Below are 18129 nucleotides of genomic sequence, written 5' to 3'. Positions count from 1 at the left end.
AACTTTTCCAAAAATCTAACATTTTGAACCATGGACACTAACACTAATGTCTAAAATGGCATTGGCTCTTTAAATCAATAAGAAAGACACACTCTAGTTTTTTTTACACAGTGTGCGCATTTGAAGTTCCTAAGGAAACATTTGAGGTGCTGCAGCTATTCTTTATGCACACAAGCATTCCAAGCATCATCGATCGTCAGGAACATGGTGAGATGCTCTCGGTTGAAGGGTATGGTCAATACTTGGTTGAATGGCATCTTGCAAGAGACTTGAAAACTTTAAAATGCATGTGTGGAATCTCCAATGGTGCAAATACAAAGAATCCATGCCTATATTTCTTGATAGAGAGGGTGGAAGGAAAGGACGGAAAGAAGAACTGGCGAAGGGTGACAAGTGCTGCACCGACGCGCAATAGAGAAGATCCCACTTGGAAGCCCATCTTCAACATTCCCTTGGATCGTATTCACATTTGTTCATTGCATGATTTTGTTAGAATCATGGAGAAACTTGTATATGAATACACTTGCTTTGCTTATAGGATGCAACTAGAAAAAGAAGCCATTGCAACGTGTAGGAATGTGGAGTGAGTGCTATTAGAAATTGGGCTACACAAGCATCAAGTGACGATTGAAAAAGATGAGAAGAGATCAAGAAAATATGGTAACTTGCCAAAAAAACCTTGCTTTGGAGGAGCAAAGGCTAGGAAGTTTCTCTCAGCATCCATCAATGAGGAAGGGAATGTCATGGTTCATAGGCCGCATGACTACGATGGGTGAAAAAATGTACATTTTGCAATTCCTGATCGAAGTAATGGAGGAAAAACAAGATTGGCCAAAGCTAAGGTTTGGATAATTCTTAACAAATTGGCTTCCTTACTTCGCAAGATGGTGTTTAACAATGAAGATAAGCAAGAATTTATCAATGCTGTGCATAGCTTCTACGAAAACATGGGGCAAAAGCTCTACCACAGATTACATGGTGCGTACTAAGTTAATATTTTAAAATTGTATGAATTGTACAAACTATTGAGCATAGTTTTACTCATGTGTGATATGTGTCTTTGTAGCATATCCTTGAGGCATATGCGCCATACTTTGCAGAAAAGGGAAGCATCAGAATTTGGTCCACATTCACATTGGATAGCACGTGGTGCATACCAAAGAAAAACTGATCATGGTGGATGGGTGAATGGTAGCAATCCAATGATCCAATTGCAATCTTGGAGGTATAGGATTATAGTAGTGGATGAAGCTAAACTCTTACAAAAGAGAGCAAATGAATGTGCTGATAAATCGACTGCAGACATGATGTAATCACATCATGTCACTAAAAGAGTGTTATGAAGCCTCAAGTGCCAAAGAAAACCATGCCAAGTGGCTAGAAACAAGGCTTCGACAAGGCAACAAATGGGTTTGAAGAGAGCTAAGATAGGAAGATGAACAATGTGTTCAGTGTGAATGCAATTCATAGTTTAAGAGAGAAAGAGAGAGTGTGCATCTATGTGAATGAGTTTCACAGTTTAGGGTTATATAAAAGAGGGTTTAACTTTCTATCTTATTTATTGAGTTCTCACATCTCTTGTGTAGGAAAGATGGCTAGGTCTGAGGTAGTTGCAAATGAGCTTCCGCTTAGAGCCCCATATCGTGTTCATTCCCTTGGAGCATTGCTAGCTCAAATACACCCCCTTCTCAACCTAATCCACCTTCCTCAAGCCGCCCTCACAAGGGCCCTCCTTAGCATCCCCACAAGAAACGCAAGTGGAATCCAGGTATAGTGGCCTTGAGAGAAATTAGGAGATATCAACGCTCTTTTGATCTCATCATTCCGAAGGTGAGCTTGTCGAGACTTGTTCACGAGATTGTGCAAGACCTTTGCCGCACAGAAAGTAGGAGGTGGTTTTTGGCACAAGGTCAGGATAGACCTGATCGCTTCACAAAATAATGCCTTCATGCTGTTAGTGTGCCGCAGAGGCCTTTTTAGTTGACTTGATGACTGATGCTCAACATTGTGCAATACATGCGAAGCGCATCATTGTAACTCCCAAGGACTTTCAACTTGTAAGAAATCTTCAAGCAGTGAAGGATGCATTCGTTCCAATGAAATGAACATAGTTTGTAATGTTATCTTTTTTAGCATAGTGTTATCCTCGTACATTGGACATATGACTATGTCCCAGTGCAAAACTATTGTATGCGCCCTTAAAATATGAATTAAAATTTTACACTTGTCCTTCGCTCTCAACTTTGACTGTTGCTTCTTCGCTGTGTTTTCAATTCTTACTTACAGTTTTTGTTAGCACTGTCAATTTCAATAGGAATAACATGAAAAAATTTGCCATTTCTCTTGTTGCAGACTTTACTCTTGATGCCTCTATATAGTCTATGTGGTGCGAAGTTTCTAAGGGTCAGCAGTTGCGATGTTGATTTCTCAATGATCAATCCATCCATAATTTTGGTGTGGGATAATTTTTAAAATACTAAACTGTATCGAAATGCGACCAAACTTCACACGCACACTCGTTAGGTGGCCAAAAGCCCAAATTATTATTTTTTTAAAAAAAGTGTATGCAAACCCTTGGTCCGAAGTCTGGTGTCATCTGGAGCTCTAGACACCAGACTTCGGACCAGGGGTCTGCAGGTATTTTCTTTCAAAAAAAAAGGGGCAATTGGCCACCTAATGAGTGCACATGTGAAGTTTCGTCACATTCCGATAAAAGGTTATGGATTTACAATCACACGATATGGACAGTGCGTATGAAACTGCATTAACCCGGTTTTGGGATTTAAATGGGTTAAAAGTTCATTCTTCTTCTCATTTTCACATCTTGCTTTCTTTGCTTCCTCCATTTTCACATCCCCAACCTCCGTCTCTTCTCTGTCTTGCCCTCCTTGAGCTTGCATGGCACGCACCAAGCAAGCATGCCACCGTTTTGGCCCTAGGAAGACATCACGCCAACCCCCGCCACCTAGAGCACAAGGTGGACCCTCCTCTAGTGCAGCAATAGGTGCTCCCCACAGAGCACAAGGACCACCACAGAAGAAGAGGAAATGGAAACTGAGCAATGTCGCCCTTTAAGAGATAAGGAGGATCCAACATGGATACAAGCTTCTCATCCCGAAAAGTTCTTTTCATAAGGTTGTTCGAGAAGTCAAGCAAGACTTGGAGCTAAAAGGGATGGGAAGATTTTGGGCATGAGTGCGGGATGGCCCACCGGTAGGAAGGTGGACTGTTGTAGCTATGGAGGCCCTACAAATAGCTGTAGAGGGGTTTCTCATCGACTTGTTTGATAATATACAGCTTGTGGCCATCCATGCAAAGCGTGTCACAATCACAGATAAAGACATAAACTTTATCATTTAGCTTTGACATGGCAAGGGGACTCTGCCATAGTTTACTCGATTAATGATGTAAGGTTTGTAATGAGTGTTATAGTGCCATAACATCTTGGAAGGCCAAATTTTTTTGTATATTCTGTCACATTGGAATATTTATTTATATATATATAATATCTCATGCGATGTGTACTGAATTCAAATAATTGAGTAATGTTGTTTTGTTTTGTTTCTTGAAACGCATGACTCTTAAATTTTTTTAAACGTACGAATGCATCAAAAGTAGTAATACGTACGGATACAAGTTATGTTATTGCTTATGCACAATCATAAGTGCAGTACTACGTGTTGAATTATGTTAACATATGCGAATGCGTCATTCATGTACCACACATTATCGTCACACTTATACGAATCACATATTTATTTAATAAATATTTATTTGTAGAGACAAAGTAAAGTATCTTATATTCATCAAGAAAAATACATGTGATGGTATTAGTGATGGTAGATACAAAAAACTGATAGCCAACAAGAACTCTCAATTGTTCCTTGGTTTTTTCATCGGTGGAGAGGAGGGGCCAGCTTCCGATGAAAATATAAGTTCCTTCTTTGCTTAAAAAATGATATGCTCCCCCTTCAACTCTTTCTCCAGGAGAAGCAGATTTGACACTTTAGCGAGGTCGGCTAATGCAGCAAGCACACACATTGCTCCACCATGAGCTTGGTCAAACAAGTAAAGAAGCTTTGACCGCTTGATTAGCACCACCTTCTCCAAGCTAGATGTCACATGTATCACTCGAAAAGGTCCAAACTTGGTCAAAGCTCAAATTTTCATGATTATTTCTTGCCCTCCTGGTGAGCACTTCTTATGGAAGACCACCAAATCTGCAACAAGCTTACTAATATACTCCTTTAGAGCTGAATCCTTCTGTTGATCTGCATGTCGAGCTCCTCCTTTCCTTGATGCAAACTCATCTATATACAATATGTCCTGAATGACAAAGCCAAATCAAACAATATGTTTAGTGACTAACCTAGAGTTATCGGAAAGCGATGAAACTTGACGGTAGGGTGCATCGGGTCCCTGAAGTCCACCGGTGAAATCTTGGCAAAAAATGATGCCTTGGTCCGAACAAATCATGCTGTAGTGCTTCAAATTCAGCATCTGACACAAGGTAATCTTCTTCAACTGAGGTAATATGCTCCTGTGCTGCTATGATGGCACTCACAGTATCTAAGCTTGTGCCATCACATCTTCCAATATCTGCCATTGTCGGATGCAAATCCATGTAATCATAATCGATCAGGTCTTCCATTGAATCCCTAACTAGGATAGAAAACAACTCTTCTTCCTTCATTTCCAAGTATTACATTACATCTGATAGAAGCAAGTATTGTACACAATCTACTTCAATGGGTGTCAAGGAGGCAAGGTTGGGTTTGTCGACTTATGGCTTTTTTGAAGAGGATGGCACCATGAGAGCCAACCCTTGCTTAGCCCCACCACTCAATGTTCCTCTTCAACATTTATGAGCTCTTCAATTGGCTGTGTATGTGATAGAAACAACGTGTGGAGTTGAATCTTCATCACTCTCCTCCTCTAGGGGTGTATCCAATGCAAGGAGGTAAATTGCCAATGCGCAATCACAATCCACGAGATCCAAAGGTGATGTACCTGGTGCACTTCCCATGGGAATAGTGCATACTCTGTGCAAAGGATCCACATGGGCCAGACACCTATTCACCACTTTTTGGTGATTCTTCCCTCCTTGAAATTCCATGAGCTGTTCTAGAGGCACCCAAGTCATGTCAGATCCCTCGATGGAGTATGTGCATGTAGCAATAGTGCTCACAAAGTCTTCCAAAACCTGAAGGGGGGGATCCAGCGATGAGAGCATGCTTTCAAGGTTGAATTTCTTAGAGAGAACCTGGAATATCTCATCACCCTGGTTGGAAAAGATAGTCTCGTGGATCCACTCATCAAAGTGTGCACGAGCATCCATTGTAGCAGGTAGGAGGGATGTGGTGGATATAAAGAGAAAGTGTGAAATGAAACAATGAAACAAAAACTAAACTAGTTCTACCTTAAAAACCTTAAGTTTTAAACCATTAAGGGTTATTCGCATACTATATTTAGTTATGGCTTTACTTACGTCTTTGTAAAGTTTACATGCATATGTAAATGTGTTGATGTGGAAAGTGTGTAACAAGTGTATGATTTTGCATAAATACCACAATTTTTAAATATTGCAAGTTTGTAAGCGACAATATTCTATTGGCAAAAAAAATCCAAAAATTTATAGGTGTTGGATATTACAACTTGTGCTATTGTGATTTTTAGGGAGACTCTACAATTTCTAAAATATGTGGAGTCACACACTTTCCACTGGTAATAGTATCCTCAGCTCGGCTTTGAATTTTCCTACCATCTAGTTTAAAATAGAAGCTAACGAGTGGATTTTGCATTAATATTGTAATTTCCTGGTGAATTATACTCAAGGGCCAATCATCCTCCATTTGCAACACTTGGGACTTGTGGCCCTTACAAATGATAGTAACATCCACAGCTGCACTTTCACACATGTCTTGATCAAGGCACAACATTTACCCTTGAGCATCCTCCATCTACGATACTTGAATACTAGGCATAAAGTCTGTCGTGCGACAAAGTACCTGTAATTGGAAATGAAAGTTAGCCGATTCATCCCAAAGTAAGATAATAGTCAACTAAGAGAGAAAATTTTTACGTGAAAGCCATGTCCCTTGTTGTGACTCGACACTCCACTGTGTCAGGACTCTGAGTTATTTTTAATGTCCAAGTTTTGCCTAGAATCCTTGTTACATAATTCTCTGATGTATTTTTTATGACGTACGTACTTTTGGTATGTCTCAAACCCTTACATTCCTTGAACATGTGTGTAAAAATTGCAATCGGTATGAACCAACTTAGATGTACATTCTTTGAGTTGGTGCTTGGCTTCATAGAATTCAATATGTTTGCTGAAATTTTTGTGCTACACATGTGCAACATTTCGCTTCTACACAATGGCCATTCTATGCTATTGAGATTCGGTATGTGCATAGACTCAAGGGTTCCATATTTTTGACTCCCCTTGGGCCGCTATGTACTTGGAGTCATAGAAAAAAACAAGGTCCTCTACGAGCTACTTAGCTGTACGCCCCTCAAAGAGCAATCTACCAATTTTGAGGTGGTAACACTTAAAAAAACCAGTGAAACTCTCAACATTTTTCCACTCACAGCAATCCGAAGGGTATACTTCTGTAAATACGAGACAAGTTGTTACATAGGTATCATGAAATTTCTCATTCTTAATGAGTTGCAAATACTTACTGTTTGCAATGTTTTGTTGAAAGGGCATAGTGGGCGCAATATGTATTTGTTTTTGCATGAATACATGTTGTACAAACGCCTCTATTACAAGGTGAGAATCAACATTCCTTTGTCTGAGAGCTAAAATTTTACCCTTCCAGTGCTTTGATAAATCTACAATTGCAGATGCTTTCACCCTGAAAGCTCCCTTCATACTTGGACACATATGTACCCAAGACGAGCAATGATACATATCAATGATCCAATTCCCTTCTTCATCTTTTCTGTTACATACTTCTATCGAGAGAATGCTTGTTCTTCTCTCAGGCATTATAACCTATGCATTAAAGAAGTATGTATTAACCCCTAAATAATAAGCATTTTAAGTCTATCCAGTAATCACCAATATGCCATACAAATCAACATGGTATTAAGAGATGTTTACACTTTTGTAAATAGACATAAACATTGATATCAAAACGCATGTGGATATATACATCAACACAAAGTATAGATTTAATTTCAATATATCACTTTAATCATACCATTTACATGAAATATAATGAAAAAAATAGCACAAGAATACTCAAATAATTTTGCCAAAATAAATTTTATTATAATGAAGAGGAGTCTAATTTGACTCAATACATTGTATGAAATGTGGGTATTATAGAGTAATTGTTACAAGAATAGTAGCCACATGGCATGAAAATCTTAATAGGCACATTGGATTGACACTTGAGATATTCTAAGACTCAACACATTGTGTGTTATATGGATGATATGATACAAGAGTTTCATGGATCATTGCCAATTGGCATGGAGATCCAAATGGACACATAGAACCAATAAAACATAGATTTTTGAACCATCGATTTCTAGCAGATCTATATCATCCAACACAAAGGAATCACTCGCCACATCAAAATAGTCGATTGAGAATTATATGCTTCACCTAAACCTTGTACAATACCTGCATGTACAAAAAAACACCTGCATGAATCCCTTTTAACAAAAATACTTGCATGAATCCCTTTTAGCAAAAAATATCTAGATAACTGCATGAATAGAAACAATACAAAACATGACCAATTCACCTATAAGTTGATCTATTGAAGATAAGATTGAATAATTGCTAATCAAAATCCATTGCAAATGATGGACATAAGAAAACATCAATCCCATCAAACATACAAGTCATAATTAAATGAATAAATTTTGGCACCACAAAATATGGCAGATCTACCTGTAAATTGAGCTACAGAATCTCTGCTCTACCTTGTGTTAAGTGTCGCAACAACAATTGATCCTTAAGTTAGAACTAGTATCAAACCCTATTTTAAAGATAGGAGAAAAGGGATAATGCAGAGAGGATGAAAGAGAGAGTGTGTGAGTATGCGAGAGAGAGAAAAAAATGAGCACCTATCCAATATTTCCCAAATTGATCTTTGCAAAAGAAAATAGCAAGAATTAGTATTTACATGAAGGTATACTGAAAAAACAGTAGAAAAGAGGAAACATAGAGAGAGAAAGAGAGAGGGAGAGAGAGATGAGCACTTATGCAATGTCACCCAAAATGATCTCTGCAATAAAACAACAACAAGGGTTAGAACTAACATTATGTTGTATTGAAAAAATATCAGCAAAAAAAAAAAACCAAATAGAGAGAGAGATTAACACCTTTGCCTCTTACTCCAAATAAACTCTGCAAGAAAACAACAATTAGAACCAACATCAAATTCTATTGAAAACACAATATAAAAGAGAAAAAACACATAGAGAGAGGGGGGAAAGAAAGGAGAGAGAGAGATGAGTACCTCTGTCTCCTACCCCAAACAACCTTTGCAATAAAACAACAATAACAGTAAGAAACAACATCAAACCCTATTGAAAAAATAGCAAACAAGAGAAAATGCAAAGAAAGATGGGCACTTGTGTTTTGCCCAAAATATGGAGTTGCATGGAGAAGAAAGTGCAGAGGTAAGTAGAACGCTCAAAACCCTAATTACTCCTAGCAGGGAGCTTCAATGGAGATGAAAATTCATAAGTATAGAGAAGAGAAAGAAAGTGGTTTGTTGCTCAACTTTCGAGTCAAATTGATTTCGCGAGAGGGAAAAAAACTGAAATTGAAAATTCTCTGAAAAAAGGGGAAAAATACGAGGTGAGAGAAACTCAAATTTTGTGTACTATTCATTCTCCCTTTTTTAAATCCCCCATATCCCTTTTTTTAATAGAAAACCCAAGATTTGGAGAGAGAAGATTCACCCTCCATGAATGTCAACATCTAGCCTTCCTATTGGACAATCCAAAAGGCCCACATCTTAAACTATTATTTTTAAGGGCCCATTTGTGAGTTTATTTTTTTCCTAATGAGATAGCGACGTACGGTCAAGCCATGATGGGTTCCTAAGACTCTATTGCAAGCACAAGGCTATTATGAGGGTAATGCCTGGATATGGATCCCTAAGGCTAAAATAGCCAAAGGCACTGATCAAACACCACCCTCACGCTTAATCGTACCTAGCCATACAACATGTCAAGTCCTAAAGCCGCATAAGCCTCGAGACACCAAGACCATAGACTCACAACTGATTATGCCCATGAAGACGACCAAGTCTATCAGCCCAAATCTTAGCCTACTACTCCCAAACCAGTACCATGTAACTCTACCAAGACTCAAGAAGTTGCATCGGCAAGTAGCAATGCCCCATTAGTAGTGCAGTCCCATTGTGTAAGGGACCCAACCGTAATCTCAAGAATAACTAAAACCGCAACCAAACTCTCTAGTTTTGTCAAACCCAACCACTCGCACGCCTCAAACCCTCCTATGAGAGGAAATCATTCTTGAAACTGATCGCAAATCTAGCTGAAGACACAGGGGATGATGTGATTTCTTGCCTTAGATGCTTAGATGCCACATTCATGTTGCTTCCTTTGAGCTATGACCGCTTGGACTTGGACCTATTGCAAGAGCCCTTAGCAATCAAAGTTTGTATGATGCCTTGTTCACGGGACACATTCAAATTTGCATTCATCAAAGCACCCAACTCAGCTTCTACAGAGTTTCTCAGCACTAAGATATCTAGAGAGCAAGCATCAAACAATGCCTCATTACGTCATACGATAAGTGAGCTACTTTTGCTATCACTGACCAAGAAATCAAGGAGTTAAAAGAGCTTGCTGAAACCGAATCCCCGTTCTTACGGAAGTAGTATGCTCTTTGATTGCAATGGGAACTCAAAGGATGCCAAATAATGACCAATGCTGAGCAATGATGCACAATCAAGACATTGTAATATTACCCGACTTACGTCGCTCCAACTTTGTATAGGGTGTTAACAACTATTTGTGACTGACCCATGGAAGAGCACATCAAAGGACACCCTTACCTTGATCGCCTCTCCTGACCGAGGAAGAGTTACATATTGCTAGCTGTATCGATTCCAGCAACTTCTTAATGGATGTCCTTACTTACATCACACACGTAGGCAACCGACCCTTCGATCTCGACCGTGAAGCTCAGTTAGAGTACAATCTAGACTTCTATGCTTGGCTCATGCAAAAGTAAACACTCAACCCGTACATTGAATGCCTTTGGCCCGCTAACCTTCAATCCTAGGAAGGATTCTTCTCAAATTTGGAAGGGGAGGGGGTAAGGTGAATCAAATCAGAACCAATCAAAATCAAGCAAATGCATAAACAAATAGGAAAAAAAAACACGTCGTCTAAAAACCTAAGTCTACACTTGCTAAGATTTAAGAGCATCTAGCTCATCATGAGCTTTCCCTGCTATTAGCATATCATCCACATAAAGTACCAAAATAAGCAATGAGCCATCATGGGATTTCTTCGTGTAAAGACACGGATCCATAGCACTTCTGCTGTAGCCCTGTGACTGCATAAAGGCATCAAACTTATGATACCACTCCCTAGGTGCCTACTTCAAGCCATAACGACTTTTCTTCAACTTGCACACTAGGTGCTCCCTGCCAGGTTTTGCAAAGCCCTTAGGCTCCTCCATGTATATCTCATCATGAAAATGTAATGGAGGGAAATACTTAGGTCAAGTTGACCTAAGTATAAAAGGTGTAAGGGACACTCCATAGGGACCATTTGATGAATACACTTCTGTCCTTTCACCTTCTTCACCTTCTTCCCTGTCCTTCCATGGCTGCCAGCCATTTCTCTCTCCTCTTCTTGTCTTTCTCTCTCCTTGTCACCCTCTTTCTCTCTCTTTCTCTCTCCTCCCTGCAGTCTCTCCCTTCTCTCCTTCTCTCTCCTAGGTCCTCTTCATTACAGTTGGTATCAGAGCTTAGTTTTTAGATCCTTCCTTTCTCTCTCCTTCCTTTAGATTTAGTTCATTTTTCAGTCTTGGGAAACCCTACTGTGCACAGGTACAACATTGAAGAACCCCAGCAGCTAAGAAGTACTATAGAGATGACAGCTTTCTTGGGAATTTACACAAATATGGCAGGAAGCTTGATCGAATTTGGAGGCCAAAAGACAAAAATGGCAGGTCATTTTTCAACATTGAGGTAAAAATTCTGGGGTTTTAGTGGAGGAGGACACTGCAGTAAGAGGGAGCACTAGAGTGACCAATGGGCATTCCCAAGAAGAAGACAGGTAGCATTGAAGACTTTTCAGAAGAAGATAGGCAGCATAGATCCTTCCTTTCTCTCTCCTCCTTCCTCAACCCTTGCACTAGTTTTGTTGGGTCTGAGTCAAAGTAATGGTTCACATCTATGAGTGATATCTCTGAAGAGTCCAGATTCTGGAATATAGCCACAGGTTTGTTGTCATACCCCTTCCACAGCCTCCATTGTTCAATTTGCTTCTGCCTCCCTCACAACTGTGATGGAAGAGCAGTCAGGGTATCCCGACTCCTCGAGTTAGGAGGTTCATGTGGCCGCCAGACCGCCTGTTCTATGCCTTGAGGTTACAGGCCCAAGTGGCAGTGGAGTCAATGTCCATCTCCGCTGAGTACACGTTGTGAGGATTCTGGGCTTCTCGCGGTTCAATCCATGGCATCTCTCTCTCTGTGTGTCTAGAGCTTCTGAGAGGAGCATGCGCAGATCCGCCCTTGCTTAAACCGTGATGAAGATGAGGTCTTTAGCACTCTTCTGGCCCCTCTGAAGCTCGGCATGATACCACAACCCTTGCGCAGAAATGGTTTACCTCCTGAATAGGAGCCACAGCACTTGGCCTTATCTTGGTCAAAGGAGTACTCTCACCAATTGCATCCCTTTGCCCTCTTAATGGTGATAAAACCCCTTCCTCATCCTGTACTTCCATTACTTTGGGCTCACTGGCCATGTAGCCTTTTCTTGTTACCATATTTCTCTTCTTTTTGTCTGCTTTTGCAATCCTGCTCTGAGACACACTATGCACTATAAGGTTGATGTCTGCTCCAAAATCAGTAGCATCATTAGCACGTGGAAACCAACTAGTTCCTTCTCCAATCTTAACGAATGACCAAGTGGGATGCTAGCCAGAGAGTGGTTTTGTATTTTCCCTCCTTAGGTCCCCAAAGCAAGGGACTGAGCATGCCAGGGGATTGTCTGTAACACTGAGGGTGATAGATTGACGTTGAGAAGCTCCTCCTTCGCTTTTAGGTATAGACCTGGACAAGACTATTGAGGAGGCTTGACTAGAAATGCGGCTATGTTTCTGAACCACTCCAGAAGATTTCTTTACAGTAGAAACTCACCAATAGATAGTGTTACTAAAGTCAGTGCTATTGCTTCACTGCAAGATTCGAGGGTTGAGCAAGAAATCTCTCTGCTGGTCAGGTTCTCCACGAGATCATCCTCCGTAAAGCTTCCCTACTGAGATGAGCCTGATAACTGTTCCATCAGGAATTTTGTCCCCTTGTTGAGCAGTGGAATCTTTTGGTGGTTTGACAATCCAGTAACTGTTGGCATCTTCAACTCCTCCAAAATGGGTTACAGATTGCTGACCACTGCCTGAACCAAATGGTACATCATGTGAATGGAGCCTAAATTTAGTGCGCTCATGCATCAGCTTCAGGACATAACCATATGTCACCTCCTTGGATTCGGCACCGGATGATGCTACTGTGGAAGAATCTCTGATGGAGAGAAGAAGCAGCAGCAGAAACAGGGAAGGCTCCATGGCCAGTCCACCACCACAGAAACAGAGATGAGGTTAGGCCATATCGCAGATAGAGGGCATTCTTCCTATTTGTGCACAGAGGTTCTGCATGTGCCGTTCTTGAACAAAAGGATAGATGTACAAAAGGCTCACAGAAGCGGCCTACTAGAAGAGAAGCAGGCAGACATCAGTTTTATCATGGGGTCTTTATCAGTCAAGTACAATCACGCAATACTGCCCACAAGAGGATCATGAGGATTGGCATCCGTTAACAATGAGCATATGGACAATAAAACCTTTGAAATAGTGAAGGCTGGGCTCCAATTGTCTTTGAGGATATCAAGGCATACTCCCCATTGTTGCTTATATTGCAGTGATGCCATCATTAGGACCCTGATCCGTGCTTTGTTGCTGATGATGGTCAAGCTCTTCTTGGCAATCAAGCCCTCTGAATTTCTCAACGAGCCTTAGTGCAACTTCATCCTCAAGACCACTCTTCTCCATCATAATGCTGGGATGGCAATTGAGACTCTCTTTTGGACTGCCATTCCCTATCTGAAGCTCCCTAGATGCGGATGTTATTGAATTCTCCTTATATGAAATTCCATTATTGCTGTCATGATCATCATCCACAGTTGACTTTTCAAGGACATCATCATCACTTATGCAAACAATCTGAGGAGTAGTTTGCACGGGGGAAACACAGATAGACTGTGCACTCTTCAATTGGTATTTTATCGGTTTACGATTAGAAGAATCACTTTCAGCAATGATGTTCACCGTACTAGTAGCGAAAATCAATTGCTCTTCAGAATCATCATCATCACTGAGGTAGTCCACCTGGCATTACATAATGGCCAGTAGCATCAATAACTCATACTTCATCAAAAGCCTTTATGTTTGATTCGACTTTTTTGATAATCCCATCTTCAATATAGACATCAGCTATTGGTTGTCTATCAGCACTGACAACAATGCCTCCCTTTATCAAAATTCTGATTGAGTCATCGTGCAATGATGAGCAAGTGTAATCAGTCAACAGAGCAGACATGAGGAACATCTACCAAAGCTGATGGAAGAAGAGGCACAAGGAGCTCCTGTTATTGTCATGATGCATGTGGGAAGTTCGTAGAAGGAGGTTTTCAGTAGTTATTCACATGGCAGATTGGGGACTATACAAACCTTCTAGTCTTCAAGATTTTACAGGGATTGAGGACTTCTTTGTTGGTCTTTTCATATGAAAAGATAAGGATTATGATCAAGCTAGCAAGACTTCAGTTTCCCTTATTGTACAATGGGGTGCTGAAAACAAGGATCCTTTGAAGGTTAGTTTCAAACATTACGTTTGGGCATTACCCATGTAATGTACCGGGATGGATCATACACAGACCACTTGACATGCTACAAAAGCCTGCATTAAATTAGTGAGTGCATGCTCAGTACAAGGCAATGCTGAGATCCTCAAATGTGTGGCACATGTAAACTCTAGTATAAGGACTTAAAACAGGGTTGGTGCAATTGCACTAGTTTGTATAAGAACGCATTCCTAGAAATGTTTGGGCTGGAATACTTCATAAATGCTGAAGGATGAGTTGTTGACTGCTTCATGATTGTTCTTTGCAAGGATTGTTAGGGTCCGAGCTTTGGCATTGTAATTAGACCACTAATGGCAATAAAGATGAGGTAGCAAGTGTTGGATCATTGCTACTAAACTCATCTGCTGCATCACGATGCACATGTTGTAACAGCTGAAGAGACTTTCTTGCTGAAAGTATTGACTTGGCCAGTTCAGATGTCCTTCTTTGGGCATCATCAACCAGCTTTGGAGACTTAAAAACACAGATGAAAACCTTGCTGCTAGAATGTGAAGTACTCAATCTTCTTGGAGTTGGGCATCTTCTGTCAGATCTTGGCACATGATTTGAGTGCAAACAAAATTTTGTTGGCTTGGAAGGGAGCAACAGTAGTTGCTTCTAGTGAAGCTGCTATGATAGAATATGCGCTACAATCACAACCGGGTGATTAGTCTGGCAGAGAGTATTTCCATGCTGTGGCAAATTGCAGAAAATTGATCAACCTTGGTGGTTTCAAGATGGATGGTCCAGTTTTGCCATGCCCGCAGGGCAATCATGTTTTATAGAGAATGGAAGGCCATGGTATACTGCACCCTGAAAGGGATCTCACTTCAAGGAAGATCGATGGTGCTGCTATGATCCAGGGTGGATCATACTCCAATGGATTTGATCAGTAGTATGGCTATCATGGGCAACATGATTATGGCCATTATGGACATCATGATTACGCTTACAAGCACTCCTTTATGTAGCAACACAGTTCTTATGCAAGTCATGATCATGGACATATATATGGTAGCTCATACATCATTGGTCAGCATCATGCATATGGAGATTCTTATGCCACGCACCCATATGGGTAGCTGCCTCATGGAGACCCTGATGCAATGCAAGAGCAGCAAGAAAGTGATTATGACCGACATCATCCCGATACCTATGCTCATGGACTTGCCAATCATCATACTTATGGTCAGCCTAGGATGCAAGGACACCATTGTAGTCATGTTGGACAGTCGTCATGCAATCTTGGGCAGCATGTTTATGGGCAACAATATGACCAAAGTTTTGGTAGTAGTCAACAACAAATAGATGTATTTGGACAGAAGCATGAACATTTTTGTGATATGCATTCTCATAGAGATTATGGACAACATGACCAATGCTGTGGGATCAATGATCAAAGGCAGCATGCTTATGATGGTTATGCGTGTGATGCACAGTAGGGCTATTATCACCACATGCAGTATGGACAGCATGAGTATCATTATGAGCAGCAGTCTCATTGCTACGACCATCCATATGGACAGCATGAGCATTATGGTCATGAGCATGGATAGCCATCTGCTGTATATGAGCAACATGCTTATGTACGTGAGCAGCAAACATCAGTGGAAGCAAATGCATATGCTCAACCAAACTGTCCCTCTGATGCGCAGCAGGGCTATTATCACCATATGCAGTATGGACATCATGAATATCATTGTGAGCAACAGCCACATTGGTATGACTATCCATATGGACAGCATGAGCATTATGGTCATGAGCATGGACAGCCATTTGTTGTACATGAGCAGCAAGATGACTATGAGCAGCATGTCAGAACTATTTCTGAGTTGACCAATGGTGATGAGCAGGTGTGTAAATTGCTATCTAAGGCTAAACACATTAGACACCTTACTAGTGATATGATATGGGAATTGCATGTTGTGGGCTTATACTATCGATGTGCTAAGCCAATATCTTGTAATCATCAAGCCACATGCAGGGCAAAGACTGCCAAAATAATCTTGGTATTAGAATATTATGATGCAAAGAATGGAGAAGATCTTGTTGAAGACCATTTTGGTATGGGTCCACAACAAGAACCTCAGTTCAAGAAAGCAGATCATGGGTAGCATGTGGATTTGGATGATCATGACCCCATGCGGGAGCCCCATCAGTCCCCCACAGACCTACAGTTTAAATGCTTGGACATCACTAAGAATGTAGGTTCCATGAATATGCATCACTTAGGGGTTGATGCAGTCCATGCAATGGTGACTTCAGCCTCATATGCTTCAGTCATATAGAGCATGATGATGCCTGAGAGGCTTATGGAAGAGCTAGAGAATACCACCATGTTGATCATGTTTCCAGTTGTACTTGACTTTGACCTTATGAAAGCTGATCCAATGCATGGCAGCGATACCACTTTCCCTTTTGATCCGGGTGGCTACAGGCTAACCTTGACCCTCTTCATAGACTAGTACTACTCTTGAATATTAGGCAATCTTTTACTGGGTCTATGCCAAGAACCTCCCCCCCCCCCCCATCTTTTGCCACTTGTAATGTTGTACAGAGTAGTACTCTGTATCCCACTACTTGGCTATACCAATAAGTTCGATCTTTGTTTTTGAGGACAAAAACTTCATTTTGAGTGGGGATGGATTGTAATGGAGGGAAATACTTAGGTCAAGTTGACCTAAGTATAAAATGTGTAAGGGACACTGCATAGGGACCATTTGATGAATACACTTCTGTCCTTTCACCTTCTTCACCTTCTTCCCTATCCTTCCATGGCTGCCAGCCATTTCTCTCTCCTCTTCTTGTCTTTCTCTCTCTACTCCTAGTCTTTCTCTCTCCTCATCACCCTCTTTCTCTCTCCTCTGTGCAGTCTCTCCCTTCTCTCCTTCTCTCTCCTAGGTCCCCTTCATTATAGAAAATCCCCATGCAAGAATGCAGTCTTGACATCCATCTAGTACAAGTCCAAGTCAAGCTGCGCAACTAAGACCAAAACCAAGCATAGGGTGGTCATCTTGACCACATGAGAAAAGACTGCATCAAAGTCAACTCCATGCTCCTGTTTAAACCCTTAGCGACAAGTCTTGCTTTATAAGCCGGCTTGGGGTTTCCAGGGGTATTTTTTAGCTTGTACACCCATTTTCGTGGCAAAGCCTTCTTGCCCTGAGGCAGTGCAACCGAATCCAAAGTCATATTCTTATGCAAGGAGTCTATCTCAGCCTGCATAGCCCTCTCCCAGGAGTGACTGTCACCTCTTTGCATAGCGTCATCATAGGTGAGAGGCTCTCTTCCATCTGTAACCAAGACATAATGCATCGAGGACTCACATCTATCAGGTGGACGTCTATCTCTAGTAGACTGTCTCATAGTAGGCTTTGTGGCTAGTCCAACACCCTGGCCATGTGTGCCAACTGCTACTGTAGGCTATCCAACTGGCTGTGCAGGGGCACGTGGCTCCTCATGGAATATAACCCTGTGTATCTTACCACCTTCTCAGGCTGCCTATGCATCTTGTCTTCATGGAAGACTACATCATGGCTACGGATGACTTTTCACGCTTGCGGATCCCAGAGGCGGTAACCCATCTTGCATGCATCCCCATAGCCAAGGAAAATGCATTTAATACTCTTAGGATCCAACTTAGTATGCTTGTCTTTGGGCACATGGCAGAATGTCTCACACCCAAAGACACGTAGATGCGCATAAGATGGATGTTTCCCAGTCCATACCTCCTATGCAACCTGGAAATCCAAACCACTAGAAGGTGATCTATTTATGACATGCACAGCTGTACTGGCTACTTCAGCCAAAAAGCTTTGTGGTAAGCCTGCATGGCTAAGCATACTACATACATGCTCTTGGATGGTTCTATTCATCCACTCAACCAAACCATTCAGGGGTGGGGTATAGGGAGCGGTCAATTGACACTTAATACCCCTCTTGTCACATAGTTGATCAAAAGCATGTGACACATATTCTCCCCCATTGTCAATCCTAA

General features: G+C 41.2%; 1 pseudogene; it reads right to left on the bottom strand.

The window, feature by feature from the left end:
• Nucleotides 1-12468: 12468 nt before the first annotated feature.
• On the bottom strand, nt 12469-12798 carry LOC148028802 (stromal cell-derived factor 2-like protein pseudogene; annotated as a pseudogene).
• Between the last annotated feature and the right edge of the window lie 5331 nt (nt 12799-18129).

Source organism: Lygodium microphyllum, chromosome 11 (assembly GCF_053477565.2).
Source record: "Lygodium microphyllum isolate KBCC chromosome 11, Lygodium_microphyllum_v1.1.10, whole genome shotgun sequence".
Taxonomy (NCBI): domain Eukaryota; kingdom Viridiplantae; phylum Streptophyta; class Polypodiopsida; order Schizaeales; family Lygodiaceae; genus Lygodium; species Lygodium microphyllum.
The sequence above is the reverse complement of the archived record's forward strand: the minus strand, read 5'-3'. Positions and strand labels throughout refer to the sequence as shown.